This window comes from Schistocerca serialis, chromosome 2 (assembly GCF_023864345.2).
Source record: "Schistocerca serialis cubense isolate TAMUIC-IGC-003099 chromosome 2, iqSchSeri2.2, whole genome shotgun sequence".
Lineage (NCBI taxonomy): Eukaryota > Metazoa > Arthropoda > Insecta > Orthoptera > Acrididae > Schistocerca > Schistocerca serialis.
This window is the reverse complement of record NC_064639.1, coordinates 37,315,025-37,331,445: the sequence shown is the minus strand read 5'-3', so window position 1 is coordinate 37,331,445 and position 16,421 is coordinate 37,315,025.

The window sequence follows — 16,421 nt, the reverse complement described above, 5'->3', positions numbered from 1 at the left end:
CATCTGCTGCAGCCAGTTTATGTGGGTGTGTATGAATCAGTAAAGGATCGCTAGGTCAAAAGATTGAAGCAGTACGTGAAAGAAACTCCGGCTTATTAGCCGAACAGAAGCAACTTACATACACTTTTAAATCCACTATTTATTCAGACTTTTTGTGAGAAGAATACTCAAAGCGCCTTCAGAAAAGCTGGAATGTATCCCTTCAACAGAAATCCTATTTCAGGAGAGGCTGTTGCTCCTTCACAGCTAACAAATAAGCCTGTTAAATCCACACAAAATAGGCCTATGGCACAAGACATGGAAAACGATCTGTTGACACTGGCAACAGCAGCGACAAAATCCAGTAGGCCTAATGTGAATCAGAAAAAATAAAAAAAGATCGAGGAGCGAAGTGTCTCAATAAAGAAGTGCAACTGAAAGCCTCTACATCAAAATCAGAGATCACAAAAACCACACGCAAAAAAGACAAGACAGAAGATGATTGACTGGCTTGTGTGGTACACGCCATAAATCTTACTCAAGTGATGTTCGCGAAAAGAATTGAGCTAAGTGGATCCCGTGTTGGTTTTGCTTAACACCATACCATACACTCTGCCAGCATTCCGGCGCACAGAAGGACGTTTATACGTGCGACAACCATTTGAGAATTCAGACATCGTAAGTAACAATGCCTAGAAGAGTGTTATAACAACAATGAAGATTATTTTCACCGCCATGACCAATTGTATTGGTATTTTGAAAAAAAAAAGAAGTACTCCAATAAATTTGTTGTGAAATTAACGAAATGCGATTTACCATGAAATTAAATTACTATTATCACAAAATTACCCACCTACGCCAGGAAATTACATACTTTTTCGAAGATGCCGCACTATTTATTCAGTAACGCTATTTAAATTTTAAAAAAATACATTCTAAGGCCGTTGTATTACGTCCGATTCCCACAAGCAAATATTCATAAACGACTAATTTCATAAACATCAGAAGTAATAAGCAAAATAACAAATTTATCACGAATGTATCCTCCTTACCCTACATTATGATGCGGAATGAAATAATCGATGTTCTTTTACACGCTGCTGTATATACAGCAGACGCTATCGGTGGACTCCCTACGGATGCTACTTGACTAACCGATTGCTACTGTACACTTCTCCTAGGCAGTTTTTGTCAACTCGTATTTAAGAAAAGTGAAATGCAGTTAGGGTGTAAAAGCATTGATCTCTGAATATCACCGTGCTCTTTATTTTGCAAAACGGCGACGAAAAAGAAAATTCTTACTGATCACAGAATATACGTGTTGCTTGTATCCTGTGCAAGATTCTTCATCTCCCAGTGCCTATTGCAACCTACATCCTTCTGAATCTGCTTAGTGTATTCATCTCTTGGCCTCCCTCTACGATTTTTACCCTCCACGCTGCCCTCCAATGCTAAATTTGTTATCCCTTGATGCCTCAGAACATTTCCTACCAACCGGTCCCTCCTTCTTGTCAAGTTGTGCCACAAACTCCTCCCCAATTCTATTCAATACATCCTCATTAGTTATGTGATCTACCCATCTAATCTTCAGCATTCTTCTGTAGCACCACATTTCGAAAGCTTCTATTCTCTTTTTGTCCAAACTATTTATCGTCCATGTTTCACTTCCATACATGGCTACACTCCATACAAATACTTTCAGATACGACTTCCTGACTCTTAAATCTATACTCGATGATATCAAATTTCTCTTCCTCAGAAACGCTTTCCTTGCCACTGCCGGTCTACATTTTATATCCTCTCTACTTCGACCATCATCCGTTATTTGGTCCCCAAATAGCGAAACTATTTAACTACTTTAAGTGTCTCATTTCCTAATCCAATTCCCTCAGCATCACCCGACTTAATTCGACTATGTTCCATTATCCTCGTTTTGCTTTTGTTGATGTTCATTTTATATCCTCCTTTCAAGACACTGTCCATTCCGTTCAACTGCTCTTCCAAGTCCTTTGCTGTCTCTGACAGAATTACAATGTCATCGGCGAACCTCAAAGTTTTTATTTCTTCTCCGTGGACTTTAATACCTACTCCGAATTTTTCTTTTGTTTCCTTTACTGCTTGCTCAATATACAGATTGAATAACATCGGGGAGAGGTTACAACCCTGTCTCACTCCCTTCCCAACCACTGCTTCCGTTTCATGCCCCTCGACTGCCATTTGGTTTCTGTACAAATTGTAAATAGCCTTGCGCTCCCTATATTTTACCCCTGCCACCTTTAGAATTTGGAAGAGAGTATTCCAGTCAACATTGTCAAAAGCTTTCTCTAAGTCTACAAATGCTAGAAATGTAAGTTTGCCTTTCCTTAATCTATTTTCTAGGATAAGTTGCAGGGTCAGTATTGCCTCACGTGTTCCAATATTTCTGCGGACTCCAAACTGATCATCGCCGAGGTCGGCTTCTACCAGTTTTTCCATTCGTATGCAAAGAATTCGTGTTAGTATTTTGCAGCTGTGGCTTATTAAACTGATTGTTCGGTAATTTTCACATCTGTCAACACCTGCTTTCTTTGGGATTGGAATTATTATAATCTTCTTGAAGTCTGAGGGTATTTCGCCTGTATCATACATCTTGCTCACCAGATTTTAGAGATTTGTCAGGACTGGCTCTCCCAAGGCCGTCAGTAGTTCTAATGGAATGTTGTCTACTCCCGAGGCCTTGTTTCGACTCAGGTATTTCGGTGCTCTGTCATACTCTTCATGCAGTATCATATCTCCCATTTCATCTTCATCTACATCCTCTTCCATTTCCATAATATTGTCCTCAAGTACATCGCCCTTGTATGGACCCTCTGTATATTCCTTCCAACTTTCTGCTTTCCCTTCTTTGCTTAGAACTGGGTTCCCATCTGAGCTCTTGATATTCATACAAGTGGCTCTCTTTTGTCCAAAGGTCTCCTTAATTTTCCTGTAGGCAGTATCTATCTTACCCCCAGTGAGATAAGCCTCTACATCCTTACATTTGTCATCTAGCCATCCCTGCTTAGCCATTTTGCACTTCCTGTCGATCTCATTTTTGAGACGTTTGTATTCCTTTTTGCCTGCTTTATTTACTGCATTTTTATATTTTCTCCTTTTATCAATTATATTCAATATTTCTTCTGTTACCCAAGGATTTCTACTAGCCCTCGTCTTTTTACCTTCTTGATCCTCTGCTGCCTTCATTACTTCATCCCTCAGAGCTACCCATTCCTCTTCTATTGTATTTCTTTCCCCCATTCCTGTCAATTGTTGCCTTATGCTCTCCCTGACACTCTGTACAACCTCTGGTTTAGTCCGTTTATCCAGGTCCCATCTCCTTAAATTCCCACCTTTTTGCAGTTTCTTCTGTTTTAATCTACAGTTCATAACCAATAGATTGTGGTCAGAGTCTACATCTGCCCCTGGAAATGTCTTATAATTTAATATCTGGTTCCTAAATCTCTGTCTTACATTTATATAATCTATCTGATACCTTCTAGTATCTCCAGGATTCTTCCATGTGTACAACCTTCTTTTTCGATTCTTGAACCAAGTGTTTGGTATTATTAAGTTTTGCTCTGTGCAAAATTCTACCAGACGGCTTCCTCTTTCATTGCTCTCCCCCAAACCATATTCACCCACTATGTTTCCTTCTCTCTCTTTTCCTACTCTCGAATTCCAATCACCCATGAGTATTAAATTTTCGTCTCCCTTCACTACCTGAATAATTTCTTTTATCTCATCATACATTTCATCAATTTCTTCATCATCTGCAGAGCTAGTTGGCATACAAACTTGCACTCTGTAGTGGGCATGGGCTTCGTGTCTATCTTGGCCACAATAATGCGTTCACTATGCTGTTGGTAGTAGCTTACCTGCACTTCTATTTTTTTATTCATTATTAAACCTACTCCTGAATTACCCCTATTTAATTTTGTATTTATAACCTTGTATTCACCTGACCAAAAGTCATGTTCCTCCTGCCACCGAACTTCACTAATTCCCACTATATCTAACTTCAATCTATCCATTTCCCTTTTTAAATTTTCTAACCTACCTGCCCGATTAAGGGATCTGACATTCCACGCTCCGATCCGTAGAACGCCAGTTTTCTTTCTCCTGATAACGACGTCCTCTTGAGTAGTCCCCGCCCGGAGATCCGAATGGGGGACTATTTTACCTCCGGAATATTTTACCCAAGAGGACGCCATCATCATTTAACCATACAGTAAATCTGCTTGCGTAACTTAGTCGGTGGAAATACCATGCGGCAATTTAACGTGATAGCTTGACGGTCCACGAGGCTATGCAAATGGGAGTTATGCGACCATATTTTAAATTAAAGATTCTGAAATCTTCATGAACAATTTATATACTTAGAAAATGGAATAGCATGTTCTCACAAAATCCGTAATCTTTTCGACTGCCTTCGTGTATTTTCGGAAGATATAGAGTTTTCCATCTGAATACAAACCATCTGATATTATAAACCGTTCAAAATATTGAAAGACCGTCCGAGACAAGTAAAATGTTGGTACTGTACTGCATTTTCATTATGCCTTTAGCTACAGAAATAATTAATACTTTTTGTTTATTGAATCAGTCAAGTGCTTTAGTCAATGAATTGGTTTGCCCTTGTAAAAGTAGAACGGCTATTTAACATTTCCAAATTTTTTCTATGCAAAATTACTGAATGAATTATAAGTGACCGTTAGGCCATGGCCTATGCGTATGTACATTTTTACCCAGACAAACCCTTCTAAAACGATATCCTAAAGGTAATGAAAACGGAACTGTTCCACGAGATCGTCATAACATTCTCCGAAAAATTTTTCGACTTCATAGTAAAAATATGTTGCATATGTCGCATAGGAAATAACAACCCTTTTATTTAGTGAAAGATTGAAGACATATAAGGTAATATTTCCGAATATGGTAGTAATCAAGGGAGAGCAAATGTCCTCCTAAATCTTGTCGGACATTGTTCTGCCTTAATGCGGCTTGGCCTCAACAAGTCGTTGGAAGTCCTCTGTAGAATTATTGATCCATACTGGCTCTGTAGCCTTCCATAATTGTGAAAATGTTGCCATTGCAGAATTCTGTGCACCAACTTCCCCCCCCCCCCCCCCGCCCCGCTCGATTATGTCTCATGAACGATCAATAGCGATCTGGGTGGACAAATCATTAGCTCAATTTGTCCAGTCGTGAACAACTGTAGCTCAGTGACAGGGCGCATTGTCATCGATAAAAATCTCATCCTTGTTTGGGAACGTGAAGCCCATGAATGGCTGCAGATCGTCTCACAGTAGCCGAACATTACCATTTCCAGGCAATGATCGATTCAGTTGGACCAGTGGACCCAGTCCATTCCACATAAACTCAACTAATCCATTATGGAGGCACCACTAGTTTGTATAGTGGCTTGTTGACAACTTGGGTCCAGAGGTTCGTGGGGGTCTGTGCCACACTCTAACCCTGGCATCGACCCTTACAGCCTAAAATCGTCTCCCACCTGACCAGGCCGCGAGCCGAGGAGAGGCGCTGTAGGCGACGTCGTGCTTTTGTTTTACCGCACTCGCGTCGGTTGTCTGCTGCCATAACCTACTAACGCCAAATTTCGCCACACTGTCCTGACTAAGACCTGCGTGGTGCGACCCACATTGATCTTTGCGGTTATTTTACGCAGTGTTACTTGTCTGTTAGGACTGACAACTCTACGCAAGCCACGCTGCTCTCCGTCGTTATGTAAAGGCCGACGGCCACTGCGTAGTCCGTGGTGGGGGAAAGGCACACTCATGACACTGCGTATCTCGGAATATTGAATTCTGTAATGATAACCGAAATGGACTGTCCCATTTGTCTCGCTCCAACTGCGTTGCACGTTCAGTTAATTCCCGTCGTGCGCCATAATCACGACGGAAACGTTTCCACATGAATCACTTGAGCACAAATGACAGCTCCGCCGATGCACCGCCTTTTTATGCGCTGTGTACACGGTTCTCCTTTATGTACGTATAACACATTAACCGCACTTAAAGGAATAACGTCTGTTGCAGCGAATGGATTAAGTCTATTCAATATGCTTGTTGTTCTTCTTAAAACCTGCATAACGACACTATTTTGGCAACCATTACTAATTTTGAACTATCTGTATCTGGCGGTACTATGGAGAACTGTGACCTGGCGTAGCTCTGGCTCTAGCTTTACTCAGCAATTACGTGTAATACTTATGTTTTTTGGCGAGAATTAACAATTTCCATATACTTTGTAGGTGAACAATAAAAACTAAAGACTGACAGAACATACTTTGCAATAATTTCTTACTGTTAATTGTCTGGAAGGTTTATTTATGCGCCAGTCAACTTTTACATAACCTTATTGCCTCTGTACATGAATTGTAAGACACTGTTAAACACTACACAGCGATATATCAAGGTAGTATCTGTTATTTCAGACATGTCCATCTTCATATAGGTACCATCTTCATATAGATAAGGCTTACCGGCCAATGACCTTCTTCACTGCGGATGCATTCACATTCCTCAAACTCTTACAGCAATCGGTAGATTGACTGCCGCGAGTTATGGGTATAGTGGGCAGGGGCACAACAAGTGTTGTGGATTGGCAGGAGAGCCAACCCACGAATTTTAGAGGAAGCCGAAAGGCACGCGTTTAAGCTCACGCATGCTGGCGTGAGGTCTGGAATTTAGACTTCAGAAAAAAGGGGGTAACTGGTGGAATTCTTAACTTTAACTGCCTTGGCACTTTTTTTCCTCTGCCCTTAAAACCGCTACCCTTCGTCAGATTTCGACCAATCTATTTCCAGATGAGCGCGTATTAATGGTTAATCTTAACCAGACGTACGCAAAGATCGCAGTACCCACATCCTACGACACCTCACTTTAGTGAATACAAACCCTTATGCAGAGATGGCAGTAGACCTTTTGTGTTGGCCATCATGCCAGTGTGGGCGTGGAGGGGCTCCACCTCTAATTAAAATTTAATCCATTAATGTTGAACGTAGCTCTTGTCTGTACCTTATTTACAATATCAATAGTAACTGAATATGACGCCTTGCTAGATCGTAGCAAATGACGTAGCTGAAGGCTATGCTAACTATCGTCTCTGCAAATGAGAGCGTATTTTGTCAGTGAACCATCGCTAGCAAAGTCGGTTGTACAACTGGGGCGAGTGCTAGGAAGTCTCTCTAGACCTGCCGTGTGGCGGCGCTCGGTCTGCAATCACTGATAGTGGCGACACGCGGGTCCGACGTATACTAACGGACCGCGGCCGATTTAAAGGCTACCACCTAGCAAGTGTCGTGTCTGGCGGTGACACCACAACAAGTGTAGTGTCTGGTCAGTAAGTTGGAAATATGGGTGTCAAGGGGAGCGTGCCAGAGATAAGTCCCTGTAGTCGCAGTATCCTCTGTGTTCTCGAAGGCTCAGTCAACCGGCACGGTAGCCCACTGTTTTCGGCCAGAGGGTTAGCTGCCCTCTGTTATAAAAAACTGAGTGAACGGATCACTGAACAACTTGCACGGGTGTCATCGGACGTCAGCCGCAAACAGATTCAACGAACAGTATAGAACAAAATTGCATCAAAAAAAGAGGAAAAGAAAAGTCGGATAGAGCGTCTCCCATTTAAGCAGGAGATTCCGTGTTCAGGTCGCGGTAGGGGCACACATATCAACGCCTGTAAGCGGCTAATGGTCTGGACTTCATTGTAATTTCATTCTACACAGCGATTGTTCTGTAAGCACTATTAATGCGGACACCCTAGGTTTTAATTTCACTGAATGCTGATTACATTTTGCTATATAGTGAACCAGTCCATCCGTCGACCATACCTTTTTCGATTTCTTCATATGCTTCCCTCCATCATTTGGCTTTCCCTTGCTTGCATCCACTGATTATTTCATGCCTTTGTGGCTCACATTGTAGTTTTTGTGTTTGTTGCTGAACGTAATTACGATCTCTCTGTAATATCTCTAGATCTCGTTTGAGGGACGCAAACGTCCTAGTTTCTCAAAATTGACTGTGTTCTCTGGCCTCACTTGCAGTTCGTTCCTTGTTACTAATGTTTTTGTAATTTCGCCCAACTTCCCGTCAACTGATCTGAATCAAGAATCTAATTTTTTGTGTAGCACTATTATCTCTCGCCTAAATTCTTTTCTGTATCCCTGCGCTTCTTTCCTCTCTGTTTCCGCTTGTTTTCTACGTGCTCCAGCTTCCCTATACCTTTCCTGCACTTCTTCCCTGTCGGTTTTGATTTTCCTTCTTCGGCCTATTCTAGCATCTGTTTCACGCAGAATCTAATGTCCCCCATAATTCCGAATTTCGATGTGCTCTGCGCCACGGTCAACCATGTTTCGGAAGCTACACTAGTTTCACTATCATTATTGGTGAGTGTGTTTCTCGTAGTTTCAGGCAATTCAATTGCTACTGACATCTCCCTCTAAGAAAATTCCGAAACGACTTCCCACCTACTGCTATAAACTTGCCTCTCTAGGCCGTGCGCGATTTGCCCTATCATGTTTCAACAATGAAATCAGAGATCTACTTGACAGTCAACTATCGCTGTCAGAAATTTAACATACATAAAACATCCTAAGCACAAAAAAATTAACATTTAGGGAAAAATCTCATGCTGCAATTCAGATTTAATTAAATCCCCCAAAATACACAGAGGGAAACAAATTACAAGTAACACACGCTCTACAAATGCAGCTCAACCTGCAGATGAATGTGCAAGCAAATACAAAATTAGAAAAAAGGTCACTAAAACTTTACGTACACCCAGATGTGTCTCACTGTGCCTTCTAACTGCAAAATATCAGAAAAAAACGTAATGTTAGGTACTGGATAAGGGTTAGCAAGAAAGCCATGGGGGGGTCTCTTTATATTTTGAAACAGCCGCTGGTTGTGTTTGGTCACCGTAGACAACGAGAACACTGTCACAGTGAGTAAAACAACTTAGGTATATAAGGTATTACATTTATTAGTTCTGGGTCGCCTAGCTATAGATAAGTTGTAGGACGGTTTAGGAATCTGAAAATTAAGTCAATTCTCAGTATCACCGATTTTTATTTGTAGCCTTCTGATGCACATAAAGTCAATGAGAAAAAACAGAACAAACATTATAGTCAAATAGACAACACAAACTGCGTGAGAGAACAAGTAAGTAGTGAGATGTCCAGAATATGGAAATACACCCACATTTCTCAAAGAATCAGCTAGGGTGTGCCAATCAGCTCCAGTCGTCGACTTTGAGTCGAACAGACGGGAAACATCGTTCCTGTCCTCATCTACCAACTTTAGAAATTGTTCCACACTGGCAGTCAAGTCCTTGCTGTTGCATACGTCGCAAACCAGAATATCGCTTATTTCACGAAAAAAAAAACAACAACATGGAAAGCAGCATAAACTTCTTACTCGTAGTACACAAAACGCCGCTTAACAAACAGGAGGCTGGTTCTGGCACGTAGCTGTGTACCACCAATTAAAACGGCTTCTTCGCACCAATCATGGTTGCGGGGATGACTCAGTAGATTGGATGCAGCAGAAGTTTGGAACAACAGCTATAGAATTTCTCACGCTGCTCAGCTCAGCTGGTGCCACAGCACCCCTCTGTTTCTTGGTAGTAGAGAAAAGGCAAATATGTCTTGGTCAATTATCCCTGGGCACTACAGTGGCAGCATAGTGGCCTCTGCCCTCGGCGAGCACAGGTCCCAGCTTTAGCCAACTAAAGTACAGATTGGGCAGCAGCCCCACTTCCACGAAACTGCTCAACTGTGTGTACACACATTATGTAAATCCCGTACAGCTGAGAACACTTCAATCGGATGTCATTACGTGGTATCGCGGACAAATACGATATTGCAGTGCCGTGCAAAAGGACGGAACGCATGCACGCATGTAGAAAAGAACAGGCACTGCGGTGACTACAGCCGTTATGAAACACGTGAAATGTGTTGGCGCTTACGAATACGGATGTGATCGCTTGTAGCTCCTAATGAGACTCACTAATTGGCTTCCGCCAACAAACAGGAAATACAGAGCGCACTTTAGGGCACCTTCCCAGCAAGAAACACGCAAATTTTTCCCTCAAAGCAGGCATGGCCAATACTCTAAACAAAATAACCACAAAACAGTAGTAGAAAAATGAAACAGTATCGCATATGGGACAGTCATGTCACAGTACTTTCTACTTTCGTTACTCGATTGGTTTCTTCTGTTACCAAAAGTTTCTCCACAGCTGCCTTCCTTACATCATCGTTTTATGTTCAGCTTGTGTGATTTTTTAGAGCTGACCAATCATTTTTGATCTGCCTGCTGTGGTACCCATTGTCACAGCCTCGGAGCATATAAAATAGATCTCACAATTTCTCAGTGTTTTAGTATTCCGCTTCTTCCTACACCGATTATTCTGGATTGCTATCTTATATTTCAGTGTCATCATCATTATATTGTATCATGCTCCTGTGTACGCCTCACAATCCAGTATCTGATTTCAGAATATATGTCTGGCCACGATCATTACGCGATCCAGCAGGACTCTTACTGTATTGGTTAACATCTAAAAGCGTGCCAAGTTAAAGGTACCACGTGAGATCTGATTTTAATGTTTAGTTGCTATGTTGAAGCCCAGAGGACGACTCCATGTATGTCACACTACCCAGATAGATACTCCTGCTAACTTTACATGAACTTAATAAATGCAGGCCAGTTTATGGGTAGTGATGAAATCGATTAATATTTCTAACTCCCACTGATTATATTTAAAAACAAACACACATTAGTAAACCTTTTAGTTCCTCAATTAGCACAACGACAGAACACATACTTCTCGAATAATTCGCTCAGGGCAGCATGTCACGTTTGTGCTAGACACTAAGCCCTAATGGATAAGGATCAAAAACGTTTGTAAGTCGACAGCTTGTGTTTAAATGTTACAGTGCCTGAGATAACTGGCAAACATGGTAAACGTCCAACAATGGCTGGCTGGTGAAAATATTACAAGTTCAGCACTTCCTTTACAATCCCAATTTGGTTGGTGAAACTTAATTTAAGTCCACTGCTCCGTTGCCGTTAAAGTTTTTAAGTTCACAACACTGTTGCTCGAACAATATTTCATGGACACCGAAACAGTCATCCGAAAAACTTTTAACACTGTAAATCTATGATCGTCACACCACTCATCATAGTTGGGGTCCGACCTGTTTCACCTCTCGGAATGAGCTGTTTCGTGCCAAGATGGTAGATGCTCCTCGATACACACCCCCTGTCATCAAACAGATTTTCAAATACACGACTGTCTCATATCTAACACACGTATGGCTCTTTGGTATAGACAAAATCTGTACCAGCTTTTTAATGGTGTCCCAAGAATGTTATGGCCCTCAGTTTTTGATTGATGGCGTAGTGGTCACCACACAAGACTTGTTTTTGGGAGTACGATGGTTCAAATCTGCATCCGATCATCTAGATTTACATTCTCACCATTTCCCAAAATTGGCCCAGGCAAATGGGGTAAAGATTCCTTTGAAAGGGCATAGCCAATTTCCTTCTCCATCCTTGAAATACTCCGACCTTGTGCCCCATCTCTAATCAGCTCCATGTCGATGGGGTATTAGTTTTCGAAATATTCCCAGTTTAATCAAATGGGCACTAATTTGCTAATAACTATTTACAAATATGAACAAATTTGAACACTTACAAATACCTGTATTAGTCTATTTTATAGTATGTTATTTTTATCAGTTTCTTATCAGTTATTTTCGCGAAGATTGCTGTAGACACAAAAGTGTTGTTTCTTTATTCCAATAGAAGTCAAGCGCTCTTTGTAGACCCTTCGTTTGTTAAAATCGGTGAAGGCGTTTCGGTATTAATTTTGAAATTTAATGAAGATTTTTAAATCTTGCAGTTAGGATAGTTTAAATACTAATGGTTGTATCAAATGCGCGTTTAGATTCACATACTCTTCTCAATTTCTTCTTTAATTTTGAGTACCTGCTTCATTTATAGTAGAATTAGCTAATTTTTTGTTTATTTATGGCCGTGCAATAAATAGTTCATGGCTTGATACTTCTTGGCAGATTAAAACTGTGTGCCGGACCGAGACTCGAAGTCGGGACCTGAGTTCGCTTCTCGGTCCGGCACACAGTTTTAATCTGCCAGGAAGTTTCATATCAGCGCACACTCCGCTGCAGAGTGAAAATTTCATTCTAGTTCATGGCTTGATTAACATCACAGTGCCCCACCATCGAGCGGTATCAGTAACTCTGCCAGTAACGTAACCCTGCTACCTGTTGTCCTTCTGCTACCCTTGCTGTTTGGCGGGTTGTTGCTTCCGCCAACAGCTGAGTCCGACATTATTATGTACTTAGTGAGCAACGGCCGAAGCCGAGACGCCACCTCCTACCGAACGACGCACCCCTGAGCGTCCACGTCCTGTTCATTTGCAGGAGATTTGTATTCAGTTACTTCTCACTATTACGATTTCGACGTTATAGCCATTTTCAAGTGCAATTTGAACTCTTAGAAAATGTCTGACCTACCAAAATTACATGTCATCGTCGAAATAATATTTATCTGGTCTTATAAAGAGCAACGGCCGAAGCCGAGACGCCACCTCCTACCGAACGACGCACCCCTGAGCGTCCACGTCCTGTTCATTTGCAGGAGATTTGTATTCATTTACTTCTCACTATTACGATTTCGACGTTATAGCCATTTTCAAGTGCAATTTGAACTCTTAGAAAATGTCTGACATACCAAAATTACATGTCATCGTCGAAATAATATTTATCTGGTCTTATAAACCATGCCTTATAAATTTACGCACAATTTCAGCCATATTAGGTGTCTTTATTATGAACTCTTACGCTTTAACAAAACGCCTGTTCTATAAGACCATGTAAATGATATTTAGATGATCACATGGCATTTAGACAGGTGGGATATTTTTTGAGATTTCAAATTGCACTTCAGGATGGCTATGAATCCCTGACTCATTGCTCTGTGAAATAAATGAATACAAATCTCCATCCAAATGGAGAATATGTGTTTCGAACAGTTCTGCATGACTGTGGTCACCCACGAAGAAAAGATCATTAGCTTCCCCTTCAGTTGGTAAAACAGATAGCTCACCAGACGAGTGTGTCTTTTAGAGTTTCGGCGTTTCGCCATGTCCGTCGGTTACCTCTCAGGAGCCAGGTCACGGCTGCTAGTGACTGAGGGATCTGTGGTGGCATGAGATTACGTTATGGATGTCTCGCGTCGGCATGTGTGACCTCTCATGCAATAGTATCACTGTGGTTTTTTTCAACAGGAGAATGTGATCTGCCTGCCGCAGGCAGACACAATTAAAATGTCCTTGTACAGGGAACAAACAAAAGTTTATTGAGCAAACTTTTCACAAAAAAATCTCCACAATGAAACAAAAAAAGGATGTTCCTTCGATAAGTGAGACAAAATGGGTGATGAACCTAGCCCTTCAGTTAGTGAAACAAAATATATGAGTGTTCGCAGATGAGGTAGTATAGACTTCCTGGATCAGAATGTAAATAAATAAGTTCCGTGATACCCGAAAGAGTTTCAAATGCTTCACTGAACATAATCTAAAATTCTAAAGAGCTTTACGTTAACAACAGTGAGTTAAGTTTCTGTAGTCACACGTTCTTAAATGAGCACAGTCTTGATATCCTAATAACTTTAGGCTAGAATGGAAAAGTGAGTTTCTCACTTTAAGTTTAAAGCCAAAGCCCAAATCTAAACTTCAGTGAAGAAGAATAAACACTCTAATGGGGCATCTGGCTAAAGAAGCATTGAATGGCAACTGCCAAACTGATGCTATCTTGTGGCCCAGAAGATCAACAGTACAGTTATCCCCAGTGTCAAGGAACACGTAGCTGCTCACTGAGGGGTCGCAGCTGAGGGGGCAGCATGCTCTCCTAAAGTCGGTGACCCAGTCTTTTGCACGGCGTAGTGGATATCTTCAGGTTTCTGGCTGCGATGTAACAGCTGCCTGGAGCCCGTGCACCTGCCTAAATACCTGCCTCGCGGATGAATACTTGCGGACGTGTATTCGGCACGTGACACGGCAGATGCACAAAGAGGTGCTATTTGCCAACGAACCCTATCGCCGCGGCGTACGCCACCTGGTAGCCGAGTCGGAGCGCTGTCGGTGCACTCTATTGGCCTGGCTGCTGAGTTGTGGGTTTGCGATGTCCCGTGTTGTCTCGAGTGAGTTGATAGTTGATGCTTGGAGATACAGCATCGCAGCGACAGTTAGTCTGCGGAAACCAGTTACAGATGTTGGCTACTGATGGATCGTGTACACGGATGGTGTTAACTCCTTCAGCATCAGCTAAGGCCTGAAGATGGTTCACTGAAGCACTGAAACTGGTAGCCATACAATAAATGACATCATAAGGACGGCTGTAGATGTTCTATTTTGCAACATAAGTGAACAACCGAAGTCCTCAAGATCTCCAGTCTCAAGGATCGACATACAATATTCTGAACTCTTGGATGTGAGCATGCTGCAGTCTGTAGGATGAATGAGTTGTGCGTAGCGCTATTGGCGTCTGATGTCTAGGGCGTCATGACACGTGCCACTATGAAATTTCAGCCTGATATTGAGGTATTTCTATGGCCAGCAAGATCAGCGGGTTTGTCCCAGATAGAAAATGTCTGAGACCAGCATGGATATCAACTTTATTCTAGCGCCAGTATTCAGGACATCAAGGACCAGTTAGAATACTTGCGGCCCAACTTCCATAAGGAGAGGATACAATGACATTATGGCACCCTTACAAAATGAGTCAGTCCATGCATCCCGGCCAGAGGGTGTGCAACATCATAGTGATAAATGGGCTCATACTGCCGAGTTCTTTATACACTTTATTCTAGTTTGTAAATACTGAAATAACATCGCAACCGTCGCAATTCGTGAGGCTTCATTTCCTTCCCTTCTCCCCCTCTGGGAATTTTACTTTTCCTTTCTTGTCGGGCAGTGTTTAATAGTAAGACGTAAATTTTTAAACCTGATTATAAACTGCAAAGCATTTCCAGGTGTACTTGCTGACACCATAATTTATTGGTTATAAACTCACGAAAATGCAGAAAGGTAGGAAATTATGGAGATCGGACCTGGTTAAACTGAGAGAATCGGAGGTTTGTTAACGTTCTCAGAGGAAGACTTAGGCAACGTTATCTGAAACAATGCAAATAAATACAATGGAAGAAGAAATGGTGGCTTTCAGAGATGAGTTTGCGAAGGAACAGAATCAAGTAGGTAAAGAGTCAAGGCGTAGTAGAAATAGTTAGCAGAAATATTTAAAAATATTTAGAGATTTTGAATTTAACTGACAAAACGAGAAAGTCCAAAAATGAAGCAGGAGAAAGGAATTACAGGCCTCTAAAAATGATATTGACGGCAAGTGCAAAGTGGTTAAGCAGGCACGGTTAGGTGACAAATGCAGGCCTGTAGAAGAGATAGTTGGAAAAAAGAGAGGAATTTTAAGAGCTTGAATGTCAAAGTCGTACTCAGTAACAAAAGGGAAAACTGAAAGGAGGAAGAGGTACATGTAAGAGCTATAGAAGAAAACTGTGCTTCATGAAAATATTCTGGGAAAAGAAGGGATGAAGATGAAAGTGATACGGACGCTATGGTACGGCGAAAAGAATTTGACAGAGCACTGAAGTACGTACGTTGAAACAAGGTCTTTGGAGTACATGACTTTCTCTCAGAATTATTTAGAACTCTGTGAGAGTCTGCCATGACAAAACTATTCTACCTGATGTGGAAGATTTTTGAGGCAGGTGAAGTGCCTCAGGAATACAAGAAGAATGTTCTGATGCCAACTGTAATGAAGATAGGACTGCTGACTAGTGTGGACACTGCAGAACTATAAGTTTAATAAACTATTGGTTTCTTTTGAAAGGAAATTAAAATTCAAAAAGATGAAATCAAAACTTTTAAGTTTGCGAATGACATTGTATTCTGTATGAGTCGGTAGATGATTGGGAAGAGTAGCTATCAAGAATGGACAGTGTCGTGAAACGAGTGTATAAGATAAAGATTAACAAAAGTGAAATTTGGGTAATGGAGTATAATCGAATTATCAGGCGGTATGGAGGAAATTTGATTAGGAAATGAGTTTTACTGTTTGGACAGCAAAGTAACTGATGATCGCAAAAGAAGAGATTCTATAAAATGCAGGCTGCCAAAAGCTGGAGAAGCATTTCCGAAAAAAAAATTAATTTGTTAACAGTGAGTATAGATTTAAGAATTAGCAAGTCTTTTCGCAAGGTTTTAATTTGAAGTGTAGGCATGTCCGAAAGTGAAACTGGTTAATAAGCAGCTCAGATAAGGCGAGAATTGAAGTAACTGAAATGAAATTATTTGGAAAAATGTTG